Raw genomic sequence first — 7502 nt, 5'->3', positions numbered from 1 at the left:
GCTTCAGAGCGCTCAGGAAGGAAGAGACGCTCTGCACCACCAGATTATTGCGCTCCCACAGCGGCGTTGCCCACTCTAACGCTCTGTCTGACAACAGGGAGATCATGAATCCCACCTTGGCCCACTCAGATGGGAAATGTGACACCAGTAGCTCCAGATGTATAGCACACTGGTTCACGAAACCCCTACAGGTTTTGCTGTCACCTGTGAACTTATTGGGCAGAGGGAGATGAGAGAGAGTTGGACCAGAGGTAGCAGTGGACACACGATATGCAGCTTCTGTGGCTGCGTGAGCTGCTACTGCAGCAACATCCACAGCTGAGGTCGAATGATCAGGAACAGACAACCTGCCCTTCTGCTGCTGAATGTACTGCTGTAGCCACTGTTCGTCCGCCATTGTCAGCCAGACCCTGGCACAAAGATGCTGTTAGCATAGGCAGAATGCGCTAAATCTATAATATAACGCTGGGAGCGTCACTCTGTCCGAAGCCTTTATAGACTGCGCAAGCGCAAGCGCCGGCGCAGTCTGGGCCTCACAGAGTGACGCTCCCAGGAGATCGCGGTATGCGTAAACACTGAACGCACACCACGATCTCCACCGGAGAGTCAGGGACCGCCAGGAGGGTAAGTATATTCACCTGTCCCCCGTTCCAGCGCTGCGTGCGGCTCCGTCTCCCGGGTCCTCTGCTGTGACGTTCCCAGTTCAGAGGGCACGATGACGCGCTTAATGCACGCCGGCGCCGCCCTCTGACTGAACAGTCACAGCCAGAGGAGCCGGAAGATGGCGGCGCGCAGCGCTGGAACGGGACAGACAGGTGAGTATAGCAAGTGCTGGGGGCCTGAGCTAGCGGTGACTCCGGCACCTGACCCCCACAGCACGCCAGTGTCCCCGCCTGCTCAGGCCCCCCAGCACTCGGCGCCCAGCGACGATAGGTGAGTATGGTATTTTTTTTTTTATATATATATGGCAGCATACGGGGCATATATAATGGAGCATCTTATGGGGGGCATATAATACAATGTGGCGCAGGATGGGAGCAGCACATGACAGAACGGGGGCGCAGGATGGCAGCAGCACATGACAGAACAAGCGCAGGATGGCAGCAGCACATGACACAACGGGCGCAGGATGGTAGCAGCACATGACAGAACGGGCGCAGGATGGTAGCAGCACATGACAGAACGGGGGCGCAGGATGGCAGCAGCACATGACAGAATGGGGGCGCAAGATGGGAGCAGCACATGACAGAACGGGCGCAGGATGGGAGCAGCACATGACAGAACAGGGGCGCAGGATGGGAGCAGCACATGACAGAACGGGGGCGCAGGATGGCAGCAGCACATGACAGAATGGGGGCGCAGGATGGCAGCAGCACATGACAGAACGGGCGCAGGATGGGAGCAGCACATGACAGAACAGGGGCGCAGGATGGGAGCAGCACATGAAAGAACGGGGGCACAGGATGGGAGCAGCACATGACAGAACGGGGGCGCAGGATGGGAACAGCACATGACAGAAAGGGCGCACGATGGCAGCAGCACATGACAAAACGGGCGCAGGATGGGAGCAGCACATGACAGAACAGGGGCGCAGGATGGCAGCAGCACATGACAGAACGGGCGCAGGATGGGAGCAGCACATGACAGAACAGGGGCGCAGGATGGCAGCAGCACATGACAGAACGGGCGCAGGATGGGAGCAGCACATGACAGGACTGTCTGTAACGGAAATCCCGTGTCGCTGATTGACAGGCTTAGTCCGGCTGCAAATTGGCCCCTCCCTACTCCCCTTCAGTCAGTGCCCCCTCCCTACTCCCCTCCCGTCAGCGTCAGTGTGTTGCCCCATCCCGGACCAACTTTTTACTATTGATACTGGGTATGCAGCATCAATAGTAAAAAGATATATTGTTAAAAATAATAAAAAATTTGTGCTATTCTCACCTTCCGCCGTCCACCGATGCGTGTGATGCTGCCGCCAGCTTCTGTTCCCAGTGATGCATTGTGAAATTACCCAGATGACTTAGCGGTCTCGCTAAGTCATCTGGGTAACTTCGCAATGCATCACTGAAAACAGGAGCTGGCGGCAGCATCGCACGCATCGGGACAGCTTCGGTGGACGCCGGAGGATGAGTATATAACTATTTTTTGTTTAAATTTTTTTTTCAACAGGGATATGGTGCCCACACTGCTATATACTGCATGGGCTGTGTTATATACTGCATGGGCTGTGTTATATACTATGTGGCCTGTGTTCTATACTGCGTGGGCTGTGTTCTATACTGCGTGGGCTGTGTTCTATATTGTGTGGGCTGTGTTATGTACTGTGTGGGCTGTGTTCTATACTGCGTTGGCTGTGTTCTATACTGTGCTGGCTGTGTTCTATATTGCATGGGCTATGTTATATACTGCCTGGCTGCTATATACTACTTGGCCTGTGTTATCTACTATGTGGCCTTTGTTATATACTACGTGGGCTGTATTATATACTATGTGGGTTGTGTTATATACTAAGTGGGCTGTGCTATATATTACGTGGGCTGTGCTATATACTGCCTGGCTGCTCTACACTACGTGGGCAGTGTTATATTCTGCATGGGCTGTGTTATATACTATGTGGCCTGTGTTATATACTGCATGGCCTGTGCTATATATTACGTGGGCTGTGCTATATATTACGTGGGCTGTGTTATATACTACGTGGCTGTGCCATATACTATGTGGCTGTCTGTGTTACGTGGGCTGTGCTATATACCATGTGGCTGCTATATACCATGTGGCTGCTATATACTACGTGACTGTGCTATATACTATGTGGCTGAGCTATATACTATGTGGCTGTGCTATATACTACGTGGCTGTCTGTGTTATATACTACGTGGCTGTCTGTGTTATATACGGTACTACGTGGCTGTGTTATTTACTACGTGGCTGTGCTATATACTACGTGGCTGTGCTAAGCGCGATGTACATACATACATACATATTCTAGAATACCCGATGCGTTAGAATTGAGCCACCATCTAGTCTACTATATAATCATCTAATTTTGTCTGTTTGTCTGTAACGGAAATCCAGCGTCACTGATTGGTCGCGCCAGCCGCCCGCAACCAATCATCGATAGGTGCTGTATGGCCGCGAATTGACACAGGATTTGAACCACGTTTCACTGATTGGCTGCGGCCGGCTGGGCGCAACCAATCCAATCAGCACTATTGGCGTGGGATTTAAACACCGCTTCACTGATTGGTTGCGGCCGGCTGGGCACGACCAATCAGAGACAGGCACAGTCCAGCCTCTAATTGGTGCAGGATTTGAACACCGCTTCAATGATTGGTCACGCCCGGCCAGCCGCGACCAATCAGTGACAGGCACAGTCCGGCAGCAAATTGGCGCGGGATTTGAACCATGTTTCGCTGATTGGTCGCGCCCCACAGGTCGCCACCAATCAGCGATATTGGCCTGGGATTTAAACTTCACTGATTGGTCGCGCCCGGCCAGCCGCGACCAATCAGCGACAGGCAGAGTCCGGCCGCGAATTGGCGCGGGATTTGAACCACGCTTCGCTGATTGGTCGCGGCCGGCCGGGCACGACCAATCAGCGACAGGCACAGTCCGGCCGTGAATTGGCGTGGGATTTGAACCACGCTTCGCTGATTGGTGGCGCCCCACCGGCCATGACCAATCACCGATATTGGCACGGGATTTAAACCCCGCTTCGCTACCCAGAAAATCCTGTGTATTCATTGCATTATTCTTAAATCTTCATAAATAAACTACATACATATTTTAGAATACCTGATGCGTTAAAATCGGGCCACCATCTAATAGTATTATATTAGTTTTCTGCATCTGTTTTCAATTAATAAATGCACACAAAGATTCCTCAGTGTTTGCAGTTCTGCACTTGCTTCTTACCAATGCATGTATGTTAGCTACGATATCTCCATTTGTTTTTGTAATGGCCTTTGGCTTGAGCTCAAGCCATGATGACTTGATACAATGCCTACAAGTAGTATTCAACCCCCTGCAGATTTAGCAGGTTTAATAAGATGCAAATAAGTTAGAGCCTTCAAACTTCAAACAAGAGCAGGATTTATTAACAGATGCGTAAATCTTACAAACCAAAAAGTTTTGTTGCTCAGTTAAATTTTAATAAATTTTAAACATAAAAGTGTGGGTCAATTATTCAACCCCTAGGTTTAATATTTTGTGGAATAACCTTTGTTTGCAATTACAGCTAATAATCGTCTTTTATAAGACCTGATCAGGCCGGCACAGGTCTCTGGAGTTATCTTGGCCCACTCCTCCATGCAGATCTTCTCCAAGTTATCTAGGTTCTTTGGGTGTCTCATGTGGACTTTAATCTTGAGCTCATTCCACAAGTTTTCAATTGGGTTAAGGTCAGGAGACTGACTAGGCCACTGCAACACCTTGATTTTTTTGCCTCTTGAACCAGGCCTTGGTTTTCTTGGCTGTGTGCTTTGGGTCGTTGTCTTGTTGGAAGATGAAATGATGACCCATCTTAAGATCCTTGATGGAGGAGCGGAGGTTCTTGGCCAAAATCTCCAGGTAGGCCGTGCTATCCATCTTCCCATGGATGCGTGTTATGACCTGGTGGTTAGGACAGTAATGGACCTGGTGGTTAAGAGCACACGGAATGACCTGATAGTTACTAATAATACAGAACAAGCTCTGAGACGTGGGAACTCTGCTGACCGCAATCCCTAATCCTATCACACACACACTAGAAATAGCCGTGGATTGCTCCTAACGCTCCCTATGCAACTCGTCACAGCCTAAGGAACTAGCTAGCCCTAAAGATAGACAAATATAGCCAACCTTGCCTCAGAGAAATTCCCCAAAGGAAAAGGTAGCCCCCCACATATAATGACTGTGAGTTAAGATGAAAATTACAAACACAGAGATGAAATAGATTTAGCAAAGTGAGGCCCGACTTACTGAACAGACAGAGGATAGGAAAGGTAACTTTGCGGTCAGCACAAAAACTACAAAAAGACCATGCAGAGGGCGCAAAAAGACCCTCCGCTCCGACTCACGGTGCGGAGGCGCTCCCTCTGCATCCCAGAGCTTCCAGCAAGCAAGACAAAAATCAAAATAGCAAGCTGGACAGAAAAATAGCAAACAATAGAAAAACAAGCAGGAACTTAGCTACTGCTGGGAAGACAGGTCACAAGAACGATCCAGGAGCGAACTAGACCAATACTGGAACATTGACAGGTGGCATGGAGCAATGATCTAAGTGGAGTTAAATAGAGCAGCCAGCTAACGAATTAACCTCGTCACCTGTGGAAGGAAACTCAGAAGCCGCAGCCCCACTCACAACCACCAGAGGAAGCCCATGGACAGAACCAGCCGAAGTACCATCCACGACCACAGGAGGGAGCCCGACAACAGAATTCACAACAGTACCGCCCCCTTGAGGAGGGGTCACCGAACCCTCACCAGAGCCCCCAGGCCGACCAGGACGAGCCAAATGAAAGGCACGAACCAGATCGGCAGCATGAACATCAGAGGCAAAGACCCAGGAATTATCTTCCTGACCATAACCCTTCCACTTGACCAGGTACTGGAGTTTCCATCTCGAAATACGAGAATCCAAAATCTTCTCCACCACATACTCCAACTCCCCCTCAACCAACACCGGGGCAGGAGGATCAACGGATGGAACCACAGGCGCCACGTATCTCCGTAACAACGACCTGTGGAATACATTATGGATGGCAAAAGAAGCTGGAAGGGTCAAACGAAACGACACAGGATTGAGAACCTCAGAAATCTTATACGGACCAATGAAACGAGGCTTAAACTTAGGAGAGGAAACTTTAATTGGAACATAACGAGACGACAACCAAACCAAATCCCCAACACGAAGTCGGGGACCCACACAGCGCCGATGGTTAGCGAAACGTTGAGCCTTCTCCTGGGACAAGGTCAAATTGTCCACCACATGAGTCCAAATCTGCTGCAACCTATCCACCACAGTATCTACACCAGGACAGTACGAAGACTCAACCTGCCCTGAAGAGAAACGAGGATGGAAACCAGAATTGCAGAAAAACAGCGAAACCAAAGTAGCCGAGCTGGCCCGATTATTAAGGGCGAACTCAGCCAAAGGCAAAAAGGGCACCCAATCATCCTGATCAGCAGAAACAAAGCATCTCAGATATGTCTCCAAAGTCTGATTAGTTCGTTTGGTTTGGCCATTTGTCTGAGGATGGAAAGCCGAGGAAAAAGACAAATCAATGCCCATCCTAGCACAAAAGGATCGCCAAAACCTCGAAACAAACTGGGAACCTCTGTCCGAAACTATGTTCTCCGGGAATGCCATGTAAACGAACCACATGCTGGAAAAACAATGGCACCAAATCAGAGGAGGAAGGCAATTTAGACAAGGGTACCAAATGGACCATCTTAGAGAAGCGATCACAAACCACCCTGATGACCGACATCTTTTGAGAGACAGGGAGATCCGAAATAAAATCCATAGAAATATGCGTCCAGGGCCTCTTCGGGACTGGCAAGGGCAAAAGCAACCCACTGGCACGAGAACAGCAGGGCTTAGCCCGAGCACAAGTCCCACAGGACTGCACAAAAGAACGCACATCCCGCGACAAAGACGGACACCAAAAGAATCTAGCCACCAAATCTCTGGTACCAAAGATTCCAGGATGACCAGCAAACACCGAACAATGAACCTCAGAGATTACTCTACTAGTCCATTTATCAGGGACAAACAGTTTCTCCGCTGGGCAACTGTCAGGTCTATCAGCCTGAAATTTTTGCAGCACCCGCCGCAAATCAGGGGAGATGGCAGACAAAATTACCCCCTCTTTGAGAATACCCGCCGGCTCAGGAACACCCGGAGAGTCGGGCACAAAACTCCTTGACAGGGCATCAGCCTTCACATTCTTAGAGCCCGGAAGGTACGAAACCACAAAATCAAAACAGGAGAAAAATAGCGACCAACGAGCCTGTCTAGGATTCAACCGTTTGGCAGACTGGAGATAAGTCAAATTCTTGTGATCCGTCAAGACCACCACGCGATGCTTGGCTCCTTCAAGCCAATGACGCCACTCCTCGAATGCCCACTTCATGGCCAACAACTCTCGATTGCCAACATCATAAATGCGCTCAGCAGGCGAAAACTTTCTAGAAAAGAAGGCACATGGTTTCATCACCGAGCCATCAGAACTTCTTTGCGACAAAACAGCCCCTGCTCCAATCTCAGAAGCATCAACCTCGACCTGAAACGGGAGCGAAACATCTGGCTGGCACAACACAGGGGCAGAAGAAAAACGACGCTTCAACTCCTGAAAAGCTTCCACAGCCGCAGAAGACCAATTGACCACATCAGCACTCTTCTTGGTCAAATCAGTCAACGGTTTAGCAACACTAGAAACATTACTGATGAAGCGACGATAAAAATTAGCAAGGCCCAGGAACTTTTGCAGACTCTTCACAGATGTCGGCTGAGTCCAATC

Source organism: Ranitomeya imitator, chromosome 2 (genome assembly GCF_032444005.1).
Source record: "Ranitomeya imitator isolate aRanImi1 chromosome 2, aRanImi1.pri, whole genome shotgun sequence".
Lineage (NCBI taxonomy): Eukaryota > Metazoa > Chordata > Amphibia > Anura > Dendrobatidae > Ranitomeya > Ranitomeya imitator.
Note: the sequence above shows the minus strand (reverse complement) of the source record.